Below are 16,109 nucleotides of genomic sequence, written 5' to 3' on the forward strand. Positions count from 1 at the left end.
GATTGAATAAGTGCACTCAATAACGTCCACAATGGTTTCGGACACACAAATGGCTGTTCCCTCAAATATTGCCCTATTTAAAGTTTTTTGGCTTTTAGTATGAATATGTTAACCTTACTGTTATCTATAAGCTAGTGTGCTCCAAAAAAGTGACAAAAGTTGCATTTAGAAGACCAAACCCAACGTTGAAAATGAAAATCAGGTTTATGTCAGAATTCAATGTCAGTTTGACGTTGATCTCCAACGTTGAACAGACGTTGTACTGTGTCTGAAAATGAAAATCGGGTTGACGTCAGAAACCAACATCAGTCGGGTTCTGACGTCAACCCGACTTTTATTTTCAACCAATATCCAACGTTAATCTGACGTCGGGTTCTGATGTCAATCAGATGCAGGGTTCTGACGTCAACCCGACTTTCATTTCCAACCAAAATGCAACCCCTGCAACCAAAATCATGCCCTGAATGATGTTACTTTCTACTCAAGGACCTTGACAGAATTGTAGTGGAGTAAAAAGTACGATAATTGTCTTTCAAATGTAGTGAAGTTAAAGTAAAAAGTTTCCAGAAAAAATAATACTCAGGTAAAGTACAGATACTCAAAAAGTGTACTTAAGTACAGTACTCAAGTAAATGTACTTTGTTACTGTCCACCTCTGCAATTTTCCAAAACTCTTAACACAGTTAGCACTACATCTGTCTGTGTAAGCTATACTATTACCACATTTCTTGTTGCTTTAACACAAAATGCATACAATTAACACACATTTAAAATGCTTGAATTTCTTTTACACACAAGCTCAAACAAGACCAAAACAATGGATTTTTACTGCCAAATTTACCAATGCTTTACAGTTTTTCTCGATTGCTTAAACACATTTCTTGAAACTATGCCTCGTATTCTCAAAACTGTAAACACAAATCCATAACGTCTCACCCAATTCCCCAAACATCCTATTTTCAGGTCAAAATGAAGCTCTACACTCAAAACCATTCACTCTTGCTGAAAAACCAAACTTTGCCCTCAGACATCACACACAAGCCCTCAAAATCACACACACTACAACATAGTCTAAGACACTGGTGCAATATATTCAAAACAACATTTCCAAAACTGGTAAGTTATGTTGCTTGTGGTTCCCCCCATCACAAACCTTTTCACATGATGAACACAAAAGACACAACCAATGGATACATTGGCACATTTTTATTCATACACAGAAAACACACGCACACAAAAATAATTTTTTTTCCTGTTTTACTCTTTTTTTTACTCTTTTTTTTTACTCTCTCCTCTAATTTTTTTTTTATATTTACTTACAGTAAGATGTGTGTGACCAACATATGACAGTAAAAGAGCACACACAAACCATATTCTAATATGGAATTCGAATTGTATTGGAATGGTAAAGAGTGTTGGGACGTGACAGGAGGGTCTCCACTCAAGGATACAATATGATGGATACGTCTAAGAATGTTCCACATATGGTTGAAATACCATCATTTGCCTAGAAAGATAACATTCTGGGAGTCAAGACTATAAAGGAGAAAGGATGCCCTCACTTCACTGTCACACTCTGTGTCACTCTGTGTGACTGTACGACTGCTGGCCTTTTCTTGCTAGACAATAAACCTCATCAAAGACTATTGGAAATGTTTGTCTCTTATTCAGTGATAGAATTTTGTTTGCCACCACACCTCCCTGAAGGTTCTCGAGGCGGCGGTAAAGCGACTCAAATTTGGCCTTACTTGTAGCCGAGCCTCCCTCGTAGTCATACCATTGACTAACACATGGGCAACTAGAGTGGCTTGAATTTCATCTGAGACTGCTTGTCTTCTTGTCCTTGCCCTTCCTCCTCCTCATTCTTATCCCTCTTCCTTCATGTCTTTCTGGATCCATTGTTCCAAAACGCAATACAGTTTTTTTGGATTGCTTAAGTACGATTTTCAAAACAGGGCCCGTGTTTTCAAAACACTACACACAATTAGCACAACAACACACCCAATTAGCAAAACACTACAGATCCTTTGCATAATTAAACACTCTTGTAAAAACTATACACTTCTGTTTAAAAACCACACTTTGTTACCATATGAAACACACACGTTTCACATTACTATACTCTGTTTGCACGAGTTACACTCTGCTGTGATAAACCTAAAACACTTTTAGCACTTCTACTTCCCTATGATTAGAGTAGGCTACCATCAACAAAGTACAAATATAATGTAAATTCACCAAACACTACACAAGACCAATGTTGCAGACTGAAGAAACTCATTTATTTCTCAACACGCCCAAAATGTTGACATGGAGATTCATAATACTGTAACAAAATGTCACTTTACGTATTGTACTGTAAGTTTACTGTAAAAAAAAAAAAAAAAAAAAAAAAAAAAACTAGACATTGTCTCTTCGCCTAGCTGGATCTGGCCAGAGAACTTCATCAACATCGCAGGCAATGTTGTCATTAGCAAGACACCTTGGAAATAAACGTCTTGAATGACGAATCCATCCTTGCATTGCTGCTACCTCCATCTGGTCACAGGCCTCCTCCATGGCTTGGATGAGGGGTACCTCAGCCTGGAGATGGAGATCATATACCTTCCACCGCCATGCCGAGAAAAACTCTTCTATAGGGTTGAGGAATGGAGAGTATGGTGGAAGATATAGGACGGTGAAATGTGGATGTTGCTGAAACCAGTTCTGAACCAGAGCAGAGCGGTGGAAAGACACATTGTCCCAGGCAACAATGTATTGCATATGATCGATCGATTTGATTTGCTGCTGTTATGTTGTGCAATTGGTCCAAGAATGTAAGTATGAGTGCTGTGTTGTAAGGGCCCATATGGGCATGGCGGTGGAGGACCCCATTCTGTGTAATGGCTGCACAGAGTGTTATATTACCCCCACGTTTCCCTGGGACATTGACTATAGCCCTGTGGCCAATGATGTTTCTTCCCCTCCTTCGTGTTCTCGTCAGGTGGAACCCAGCCTCATCTACGTAAATGAACTCATGCTGGATCTCCTCTCCATCCATTCGGAAAACTCTCTGAAGAACAGTGTCAGGCAAAATTGTGTAGTTCAGTGTAGATCTAGTATACATATTACAGTACAGTAAAAGATTATGAGACAGTATGCAAGATCACACTGCTAAAGTGAATACATACCTCTGCATAATCATGCCGCAGTCGTTTCACCCTTTCGGAACTGCGAAAGGCACTCGATAAATTTGCTTCATTTGAATATGTTTTTTTTTTAGGATGCGTGCCAGTGTTGATGTTGAGACCTGATGGATATCGTTGAAACTGGCGTGGTTATTGACAATGTTAGCTTGGAGCTGATTGAGTGTTATAGCATTGTTGGCCAAAACCATGTTTAATATCTCCCTCTCTTGCTGTTCTGTGAACATAGGAGGCCTTCCCCCTTGTCGTTCCTGACCCTCAATCCTGTGTAGAACAAAAACAAACAGTATACAATAGTACAGTAATTTCACAGGAAAAGGTAACAGAAGTGCTGATAGTGCATAGAATACAGTACTGTAAGCAGTTACTGAAACCGTGCAGATGTTTTTGATATGATGATATTTTTACAATACCTATTTTCCAGGCGAAATGTTCTTATCACACTTGCCACTGTGTATCGGCTTAGATTTGGCTGTACTCGCAGTCCAGCCTCCCTCAGCGTCAGGCCGTGGTTGACAACGTGGTCAACCAGTGTTGCGCGGATCTCATTTGTCAGATTCGGTCCTCTTTGAGCACCTTCTTGTCTTCCTCTTCCTCTTCCTCTTCCTCTTCCTCTACCTCTACCTCTACCTCTACCTCTACCTCCATCATGGCCTCCATCTCTTCCTCTTCCTCTGTTGATTCCTCCTCTGTTGATTCCTCTTCCTCCCCTTCCTCCCCTTCCTCCCCCCCTTCCTCCCCCCCTTCCTCCCCTTCCTCCCCTTCCTACCCCCCCTTCCTCCCCTTCCTACCCCCCCTTCCTCCTCCTCTAAGCAATGAGAAATGAAGGGATTTGTGTGTAGAGTTTTGCAGTGACAGTTCAACAAATCTGACTCGTGTCAAAACAGGGAATAGTGTTTATAGTTTAGGGAAATGGGTGTGCTTTTTGATAAATGGCATTATGGTTTTTAAATTTTAGTTCAAAAACCTGGTTATAGTGTTTAAGCAATCGAGAAAAACTGTAATAGTTCTTATTCGATCTACGTCATCAATGTTCGCGGCGGCCATGTTGTTGACATAGAAACCACGAAAAGCGAGTCAGCGTCGGTAGGCTATTATCCATGGCATTATCGCTTTTTTTTATTTTTTTTTATTTTTTTTAAACAGCGCGATGGTGTGTTGTGTAAAACACGGCTGTTCTAACAACAGCAATAAGATCCCCGGAGTTAGTTTTTATGATATACCGACTGTCAGAAAATGTGAAGGGAAGGAGACAGAGGAGTTGAGCCAACGCAGGAGAGACTTTCCCCACAGCAAAGTCTGTTCCCATCATTTGGATAAATATTAGGTAGGCTACACAAGATAGGCATTAATTTTTCTCAAGAAAAAAACAACTCACCTAATGCTGTAAACATACAGAGAGAGATATAATGCATTTTTTTTTATTATAATAACAACTTTATTTAATGATATAAGTAAAAATATAATAAATATGTAATATTAATATAGTACACATATTTAGCAAAATACTCTCTACCTCTTTTTTTCTAGCCAACGTGCTATAGCCTATATATTATGGTCATTAAATGGCTTTCCTGAGGTAAATGTTATGTGACATAATTGTTCTCCAGCTGTTTTATTGACCCTTTTGTTTGATCGATATTATGTATGAGGAATATACATTTCGGTAAGTTGTACTGTGTAGATAGGAGTACTGTTGGACTGTTTTGATCCTAGTGTGTTGCCGTATTAGGAAAAGACTCGCGAGAGTTGCGGGTGCGGGAACGAGATAATAACGTGAATGTAGATGTTGAAGGAACTGAATGACTCGTGATAGTCGAAGTCAATAAAGAAGAATCAAACTCTCATTCTGGTATTTATTGAACAAACAACATGGTGTCAGAAGTGGGATACCGTTCCTGGAAACATTCATCGGACAACTTCCGTCTCTAGGAAATAACCTACGCTAAGCTTTGAAGTCTCGTTCGTGGTAAGCAACAACACTATAATGGCAGATGGATTCAGACGTCCGGATCCTCTCGTCTTTGACGAGAATGTGGCAGAACACTGGCGCAAGTTTGAACGAGAATACGATATTTTCATTGCCGCCGCACACAGTGACAAACCTGCCCGAACCAGAGCTTATATACTCCTCAACCTCGCCGGACCCGAGGCTATAGAGAGGGAGCGATCATTCACTTATGCGACCGTGGTACTAGGGGCAGACGATAACATCGTTACTCCAGCTGAATCTAGAGAGGACCCCGAGTGTCTTAAAAGGAAGTTTAAAGAAATATGCAACCCTGAAACAAACGTGATAATGGAGAGGCACAACTTTAACACCAGATATCAAAAACCTGGCGAAACGATCAAGGCATATGTGAGTACATTAAGAAATCAGGCTAAAAACTGCAATTTTGGTGCATTGGAAAACGAACTGATAAGAGACAGACTGGTCTGTGGAGTAAGTAGTGACAGTGTCAGACGCACACTGCTAAAAGAGACTGACCTAACACTGTCTAAAGCAGTACGCATTTGCCAAATCAGCGAACTTACAGAAAAACATAGCAAAACACTCTCCACACCCAAAACTGCATTAACCACCAGTGTAGATGCTGTACAAATAAAACATAAAAAAGTCTACAGCAAAATGAAGCGCACTATGAAAGAAAATTCACCATCAATTTCCAGCTGCCGGAATTGTGGGGGTACTCATCCAGCAAAACGTGACCAGTGTCCAGCCTTTGGCCAACAGTGCCATAACTGCGGAAAGCAGAACCACTTCAAAGGCCAGTGCAGGTCCGCCAAGTCAACTAGACCGAATAGACAGGTAAACCAGCTATATGCCGAAACAGACTCTGACAGTGACAGTCAAGACACATTCACCATTGAAGGCGTGTCTTTGCATGACGATGTAAAGGAAACTGACAAGGAAGGACATTGTTTTGTGATTGTCAATGACAAACAACTAAATCTGAAAGTGGACACAGGCGCGAAGTGTAATGTTATGTCCGTACACACATACAAACTTTTCCGGCACGCTGAAGAATTGCACATGCCAACTAAAAAAGTCAATCTTGTAGTGTTTGGCGGATCTATGATCAGACCAATTGGCACAGTGACACTATTATGCAGGCTGAATGAACAACAGTATAACCTGCAGTTTCAGGTTGTGAAAGAAAATGTTCACTCCATTCTTGGCCTGCAGGACAGCCTAGATATGAAACTGGTCACCTTCAGCAGTGAAGTGTTCCATTTGGACTGTGTAAAAGATCACACCCTGTCACAGAAAATGTTTCAGGAATATGCTGACCTGTTTAAAGATGAAGTCGGTAACTTACCGGTAACATACTCAATGAAACTAGATCCAGAAATAACACCTGTCGTCAGCCCTCCACGTCGTATCCCAGCTGCCATGCAAAAAAAAGTGGAACATGAGCTCCAAAGAATGCAAACTCTGGGAGTAATTGAACCCGTGAATGAGCCCACAGAATGGGTTTCAAATCTGGTGGCCACCCATAAGAAAGAGACGGGTGATGTGCGCATCTGCATAGACCCCAGAAACCTAAACAAGGCCCTCATGCGCCCCCACCATCCCATGCGCACGGTGGAGGAAGTTGCCGCTCAAATGTCAGGTGCCACTATCTTTTCCGTCCTTGACGCCAAGAGCTGGCAAATCTGGCAAATCAGACTGGATGACGCCTCATCTCTCCGTACAACATTTACAACTCCATATGGCCGATTTAAATTCCTAAAGATGCCGTTCGGAATTAGTACAGCTTCAGAAGTGTTCCAAAGAGCCATGGAACAAATCTTCACAGGATATCCATGCGCTATAATCGTGGACGACATTTAAATCGGCGGCAAAGATCCTGATGAGCATGAAAGAAACCTGAAAATGGTACTGGATCGTGCCAGACAGGTAAAACTGAGACTGAATCCAAGCAAATGCAAGTTCGGACTCAACGAGGTGAGCTATGTTGGGCACACATTCACAGATAAAGGACTAAAAGCAGACCCCAGAAAAATTAAAGCAATCAGTGAAATACCACCTCCAGAAGACAAGGCAGCTCTTCAGCGCTTTTTAGGGATGATAAACTACCTGGGCAAATTCATTCCTAACTTAAGTGAACTAACCACACCACTACGTCAGCTGCTTCACAACGGAGTGGTGTGGAATTGGACGGAGCACCAACAGGATGCTTTTGACATGCTCAAAACCTGCATCAGCAGCCCACCTGTACTCCATTACTATGACGTAAGACAACCAGTGACGCTCACCTGCGATGCTTCACAATATGGTTTAGGGGCTGCTTGCCTTCAAGAGGGAAATCCGGTGGCATACGCGTCTCGCACACTGACCCAAACGGAGATGAGATACGCGCAGATAGAAAAAGAACTCCTGGCAGTGGTCTTCGCCTGCTACAAGTTCTACGACTACATCTACGGCAAGCCGGTCACGGTCGAGACAGACCACCAACCCTTAGTCACCATTCACAACAAACCATTTCATACCATCCCAGCGCGCCTACAACGCATGATGCTACAGTTGCAAAAATTCGACCTGACTCTCACCTATAAAAAAGGAAAGCACCTCTACTTAGCCGACACCCTCTCCCGTGCACCGAGACACAACGTCAGCCCCCAGATGTCAGAACGGCCAGAGTTCGAGGTGATGACAGTTCAACTAATATCTCCACGGCGCCTTGAAGAGCTCCGCCAACATACTGCCGCAGACACAGTATTGCAGAAACTCAGCCATTTCATTCAACGGGGCTGGCCAAGACGTCCGTGCAGCGTACCCATAGAGGTGAGACCTTTTTTTAGTTTCCGTGATGAACTCACCGTCGAAGACAGGGTCATTGTGAAAGGAAACAGGGCAGTCGTGCCCACTGCCTTGCACTCTGAATATCTTAAGGCGCTACATCTGGGACATACAGGAGTCGAATCCACCAAGAGTAGAGCGAGGGAAAGTGTTTTCTGGCCATCAATAAATGAGGACATCCAGGCTGCTATAATGGCATGCAGCGTCTGTAACAGCCTGAGGCCCCACCAGCAAAAAGAACCGCTAAAACTGCACACAGTCCCGGACCTGCCCTGGTCGCTTGTCGCCACAGACATATTTGAATGGAAGAATCACCACTACCTGGTGGTTGTTGATTCATACTCTGGGTGGTTTGAAATTGACCGACTCAGCAACTTGTCTTCACTGACAGTCATCAACAAGCTAATGCGTCATTTCTCAGTCCACGGCATACCACAGAAGTTGTTCTCTGACAATGGTACCCAGTATACTAGCCAGGCCTTCCATGACTTTGCCCGAACTTGGGATTTCCAGCATGTGACGAGCAGTCCTGAGTATCCACAGTCCAATGGCCTCAGCGAGAGGGCTGTAAGGAGTGCAAAGAGACTGTTAGAGACCACAGAGAGAGACGGGACAGATTTTTACCTGAATCTGCTTGGCCTACGAAACACACCCCGAGACAGCACTCTGGGCTCACCTGCACAAAGGCTGTTATCCCGTCACACTCGAACTATTTTGCCCATCTGCAAGCAATTGCTGAAACCAGCTGCAAGAACCCCGTCCTGCATCAAAGCGCAATTAACAAAGAAGCGGTGGGCACAAAAACACTACTATGACAAGACTAGCAAACCACTACGCCCTCTGGCACCAAACCAGGTGGTAAGACTCCAAACAAAAAAGGGACATGATAAAGTGGGAATTGTGAAGAAAAAGTGTGAGGAACCACGCTCATATGTGGTGGAGTCCGAAGGGAAGGAATACAGGCGTAACCGACGCCACATCCTGCCACTAATGGAGCCACAGCCTCCAAAGAGCACCACTTACACTGACGAATTGAACACAACAGGAAACACAGTTGATGCTGACATGGACAAAATGCAAGGGGTTGAAAGTACTGAACAAAGGCCCTCAGAACAGTGTCACAGACAACTGAGCCCAGAAAAATCTCACACCAGCGTATACCAGCAAAACATGGAACCACAGGCAAAGAAATCAGTTCAAGCCACCACTTCCATGTATGTCACTAGGTCCGGCAGAGTTTCTAGGCCAAATACAAAATACATGAACTGAACTTTCTGCTCAAGTATAATTAATCCAACATCTCAGAAATAATACAGTGTCCTTTAGGATTTGCATAATGTTTTTTTTTTTTTTGAAGATTCATTTAGTTGTGGGACATCCACAGAGTTCAGTTGAACCAGGTTATATATATATATATGCAAAGTTATCTTTTATCTGTTGTTACTGCAGAGGATTTTGATTCTAAGTTGTTTATGTTCAGGAGCTACTGCTAAAGAAGGGGGATGTAGATAGGAGTACTGTTGGACTGTTTTGATCCTAGTGTGTTGCCGTATTAGGAAAAGACTCGCGAGAGTTGCGGGTGCGGGAACGAGATAATAACGTGAATGTAGATGTTGAAGGAACTGAATGACTCGTGATAGTCGAAGTCAATAAAGAAGAATCAAACTCTCATTCTGGTATTTATTGAACAAACAACATACTGTATCTCAGTTTCAACATTGTTCATTCGTGTTTATTTACTAGATGATCGGTTCACGTGCCGCGAATCTGTCGCGTCACATTTACAAGCACCAAAACGTTTGAATTTCGTAATAAAAGTGACAGAACCTGAGAGCTGAGATTTTTTTAATATCATAAGTAGATGTCATGTCAACCAGAGCATGTGACTGGAGTGGAGCGGTGAGAATCTCCATTCATCGCTCACGGAACTGTTCACCCCTCTGCTCCCCCGCTAAAAGCTACATCAGGCCGCTCCGCTCATTAACACTCTGCGCTCAATTCGCGCTCCACTCAAATCGCCCCCCCACTCCACTCGCTCCAAAAAAGGAAAAAAATCTACATGTAGGCTATATCACTTTTAGCTTAGACCACAGCCTTACCTCCTAAAGAACTAATGAGTAGGCTAACAACATTTTTCAAATTGAAATGTTTTATTTCAAATTACAGGCCTATGTAAGAAGGAATATAGCCTACACAAAAAGTCCTGTAAAATTAAACGAATAAATGGGCCTAATAATATAAATAAAAATTATATAAACAAAAATATGCATACATTTTTTAAAAGTAAATTAACTATAAGGCCAGAATTTTGATAAGTGAACTTTTGCGCAACGCGCACGATTAAAATTTAAATTGGCTTCCATACACACAAACTGCTGTAAAATTAAACGAATAAATGGTCCTAATAATATAAATATTATTACTTACGACACAAATTCGGCTAAATAAAACGAACCATTAGGTCTACTTGAATGAAAAAACGAATTTGTTTGAATATTACGCTATATTTAATTTACACTTTGTTACAAGTTACCGTATTCAATTTGCTAACCTTTTGTTTTCTTCCCAGGGTGTTCGCGTAGCTCACGTTCATGTTTTCGAGAGATGTGTCTTTTGAGATTCCAAAATGAATCTTTGCTGACTGAAACGATGTCTCCACATTCGTTTTCTTGTACCACATTATCATTGTTAGTTAGTTTTATTATATTAATAGTAGCCTACACCTGTGTGACTTCTCATTTTCCTTTTTGAAGTAGCCTACTTTTTGAACTCCATTATTGAGCCGAGTTTTGACTGAAAATAGTCTACTGTTGATGACTATGCAAGACAGATGGATCCTGGTTTAGGTTTGACTGAGCATGCTTCAGACTCGTGGTGTGAGCTGAGCGAAATTGGAGCGGGAAATAAGGCGACGCTCCGTCCTTTTAAAAATGCCGCTCTGCGCTCTGTCCAAGATCCGCCCGCTCCCGCTCCACTCCGCTCCACTCCGCTCCCATGCTCTGATGTCAACAATATGGCCACGGTTAGCAACTTCGGGTGTTTGCGAATAAGGCCTATACAGTAAAGAATACAATTGTGTCCCGGGGGGTCCCAGGAATCCATTGTTCAAAACAGATCATCTGACCATTGACCTATTTAGGCCTATACTACAGTAAAGCAGTGATTGGTTAGTGATCAGTTAAGCAATTCGTGTTTGCACATATGATGCGTTCAGCCCCGACAAAACGTTGCACAACGTTTTTTAAACAGAAACGGTGATGCGTTGAACACACTGTTCTGATGACGCAAGAGTTGCAACTATGGCAGCTGAGAAGGCCATTGTGTTCTTTGTGAAGAATTTTCGGAGCCTGATGAAGTCGATATAAATATGTGTTTAATACTACAAAATATGCCCGATATTACAGTTACTGCACTTGCCACCCAGAACAAAAGAGAACATCCCAATCGAGTGAAGGGATTGCTGAAACTGAAATGGAAGCACACATCTTACCTAATTCAGACTAAAACGCATCTATTTAGCCTCACAAACTGACTTTATTTGTAGTTCATACTGTTTTAATACCCTGTATTTTCTTTCTCATTTTTAGGAAAAGCACTTAATTACCATTGTTTATTTCTATACCAAATGTCATACACTTGCAATGAAGCTAAAAATATAAACAATTACATCATTATGTTGATATCCTATATTTTTACAATAAAACTTACGACAAACATGTCTTCTAATATCCTCAGTTGTTGCGTATACCGAGCTGCATCGAACACATTTGTAAATTACTTTCCTTGAACCCATTGTGTATGGAGGACATTTTCTGCCAAATTTAAATAAATAAATTAAATGATTAAAATGAAAATTAAAACCAGATTAACGATTTCATTACAGAAAACAGTACCCAAAATATGTGACAAAATTGAGAATGAAATTAAATGATTTCCTTTTCACAGCATTATCCCTGTCAAATTGAAAAATAAAATGCAATTGGTGATTTCACATTTCATTTTCACTACAGTCTCGAGGCAAGACTGCCAATATTAAAATGAAAAGCCAAACGTGAAAAAGAAACTACAAATGCAGTTTTTACAATGCTTTTTAGTAACGCTCACGCAATAATAGTGACACAATTCAAATACAAATGTACATTTTCGTTTTCATTTTAATTCCTCTTTTATTTCACAGTTTTCATTTTCGTTTTCATTTTCAAAGACAACCTGCATGCAAATTCTATGTTAATGAGTGGGTGTGGCTTATTCTAGTAACGGTGCTGAGACACGCCTTCTGTAAAGCTAAGTCATCGACGTCCCGCATGAGTTTAATGTGTGAAACAAAATTATTTAAATGTGATTATATTGTAATCGAGACGACGAGATATGGCGAAATCTGTTAGTGAGCTTTTGCGGGAAGCTGCCACAGCATTAGAACATGGAAACAACCAGCCTGACCATGTTAGTTATGATGTTAGACTCAGGCTAGACCATAATCGACGATGAGGTTCATTCATGTATTAGGCTGTTTTGGAAATTAAACTATTTGGGTGTACAGAAGTCTTAGTAACACAATTTCTACAACAATTATAGCCAGACATTAATACCCACTGGCTTTAACCGAGAACCTCGGCCAATGTTTCATTCGCGTCGTGCCTAACAACGCCCTTCAGCCGTGACTTATTCAGATACAGCACTAGCCTAGAGTAGCCTGCCTTATTGCTTTTATAAAACGGTTACCACGCAATACAAATATTAATCCCGAAACATATGTATATATGCAACTTTCATGAAGTAAAATGAATCACTAAAAGCCAATTCCTTCCGCTGGAGAAAAAAAATAGTCCCTGACCATTTGCAACAGAAGAAGTTACATTATTTCTCCATTAGATGGAGACAAAGACTGTCTTAATGAGTGAGTCAGTCAGTCAGTAGAGAAGACTTTTGAAATGACTCAAACTTGTGATCACGGAGAAGAAAGACGCAACTGACATGACTATAGGCACTAACCCCTATTAACTGTTAAAAGTACAAGATATCACACCGGGTATTCAAACGGATTTTTTATTATGAATATAGGACTGACCTGAAGGAAATATCTAGCCTACTGTAAATGCAGGTACACTCGCTTTCTCGGTCTCATCCAGAAGTTGTTACTGGAAATGAAAATCAGCATTGTGATTATTTTTGTACACAAACTTAAAATAACCAAAAGACACGTGTATGGAGTGAAAACAGTCTCAAAACCTTCCACAAATGCACGCGAGAGATCCACATGCGTGCGCAGCAATCCACAAATGCACGCGAGAGATCCACATGTGCGCGCAGCAATCCACAAATGCACGCGAGAGATCCACATGTGCGCGCAGCAATCCACAAATGCACGCGAGAGATCCACATGTGTGCGCAGCAATCCACAAATGCACGCGAGAGATCCACATGTGTGCGCAGCAATCCACAAATGCACGCGAGAGATCCACACACGCAAAGCAATCCACAAATGCACGCGAGAGATTCACACACACAAAGCAATCCACAAATGCACGCGAGAGATTATCTCTCTCACACACACACACACAGCGATCCACGAATGCACGCGAGAGATCCACACACACACACACACAGCGATCCACACACAATCGTGCATTATTGTCCTTACTCGCATTGCTTTGCACACAACACAATTCACAACTTTGCTTTATCTGTACCTGTAATTTCAGAGTCTTTTGCATTGGTGTTCTGCCTTAAAAATGCCCCTGAATATGCGCTTTTGTATCTGTGGAATCTTTTGAGACTGTCGTTCCGCGGCCCTGATTCACAAATGCACACAAGCCTATCTGTCTCATAGACTGTGATCTGTCCCCATTACCTGCAAAGATGCTATATGGTGTCTTCCTCCAGAGGGCGCTAACCGGCCTTTGAGCTGAATCTCCCAAAGGGCTGGATTCATTTCGTTTTCTGACTTAGCGAGACAACTGAAGTCTAAACATTTTTCACTAAATATCATATACATACATGCAAAGGTAGAGTAAAACCAAACCCCTTTTTTATTCTTCAACGTGAAATCAGAATAGGCTATGTAACCTGTTAAGAAAACCATACCCCACAGATAACAGGAAAGCTTTAAAGCATTTCTGTAACTGTTGGCAAACTACAAGGCTGTACGTTTTCTTTTGTTTATATAATTGTAGTTCTGAATGTACTTTGTGTAATGTAATAACCCCTCCCCTCACACACATATACAGTGAGGAAAATAAGTATTTGAACACCCTGCTATTTTGCAAGTTCTCCCACTTACAAATCATGGAGGGGTCTGAAATTGTCATCGTAGGTGCATGTCCACTGTGAGAGACATAATCGAAAAAAAAAAATCCAGAAATCACAATGTATGATTTTTTAACTATTTATTTGTATGATACAGCTGCAAATAAGTATTTACACACCTGAGAAAATCAATGTTAATATTTGGTACAGTAGCATTTGTTTGCAATTACAGAGGTCAAACGTTTCCTGTAGTTTTTCACCAGGTTTGCACACACTGCAGGAGGGATTTTGGCCCACTCCTCCACACAGATCTTCTCTAGATCAGTCAGGTTTCTGGGCTGTCGCTGAGAAACACGGAGTTTGAGCTCCCTCCAAAGATTCTCTATTGGGTTTAGGTCTGGAGACTGGCTAGGCCACGCCAGAACCTTGATATGCTTCTTACAGAGCCACTCCTTGGTTATCCTGGCTGTGTGGACAAATGAAGATATTTTGAAGAATGTCAGAAACCAGACGGTTAACGGAACCCATTAAATTCCATAGTAGAAAAAAAAATAATACTATGCAAGTCAATGGCTACTGTCAACTGTCTGGTTTCTGACATTCTTCAAAATATCTTCATTTGTGTTCAGCTGAAGAAAGAAACTCATACAGGTTTGAAACAACTTAAGGATGAGTAAACGGTGACAGAACTTTCATTTTTTGGGTGAACTATTCCTGTTTTCGCAGATTGAAAAAACATGTTTGGCAATTAATGAACCATTAAATTTAAAGTGGTTTTTGTGTTGTGGTTGCAGCCAAATAAATATTGCCTTGAATTGAGTATATCATCCAGTCTCATTATTTAGTTGGTTGAAATAATATACTTTTCCCCCATTTTTATTATATAACTCTTAATAAACTTTGATTTTTTTTTGCTAAAGCTTTATAGTAAATGAACAGATCAAAAAAAGATGAACAACTGGTTCATCTGATTCAGCACAAAAGGAGCAACTGACGCAAATCTCACTTTCCAACTTTTCCATGTAATGGTTTGCATAAGAATTGTTTACTTGAGGGTAATACTTGTGGATTCTTTTGAAAGAAATATTTTACTTTGTTGGTTAAATTATGTGGAAGCATTCATCCATTCTTTAAAAATAAGGAAAGCAAAACATACAGGTAATTGCTGAAAATATATTAATTTCCATTTAATATATGTGTGTGAGGGGAGGGGTTATTACATTACACAAAGTACATTCAGAACTACAATTATATAAACAAAAGAAAACGTACAGCCTTGTAGTTTGCCAACAGTTACAGAAATACTTTAAAGCTTTCCTGTTATCTGTGGGGTATGGTTTTCTTAACAGGTTACATAGCCTATTCTGATTTCACGTTGAAGAATAAAAAAGGGGTTTGGTTTTACTCTACCTTTGCATGTATGTATATGATATTTAGTGAAAAATGTTTAGACTTCAGTTGTCTCGCTAAGTCCGAAAACGAAATGAATCCAGCCCTTTGGGAGATTCAGCTCGAAGGCCGGTTAGCGCCCTCTGGAGGAAGACACCATATAGCATCTTTGCAGGTAATGGGGACAGATCACAGTCTATGAGACAGATAGGCTTGTGTGCATTTGTGAATCAGGGCCGCGGAACGACAGTCTCAAAAGATTCCACAGATACAAAAGCGCATATTCAGGGGCATTTTTAAGGCAGAACACCAATGCAAAAGACTCTGAAATTACAGGTACAGATAAAGCAAAGTTGTGAATTGTGTTGTGAGCAAAGCAATGCGAGTAAGGACAATAATGCACGATTGCGTGTGTGTGGATCGCTGTGTGTGTGTGTGTGTGGATCTCTCGCGTGCATTCGTGGATCGCTGTGTTTGTGTGTGAG

The sequence above is a fragment of the Abramis brama genome, assembly GCF_963993115.1.
Source record: "Abramis brama genome assembly, chromosome: 8".
NCBI lineage: Eukaryota > Metazoa > Chordata > Actinopteri > Cypriniformes > Leuciscidae > Abramis > Abramis brama.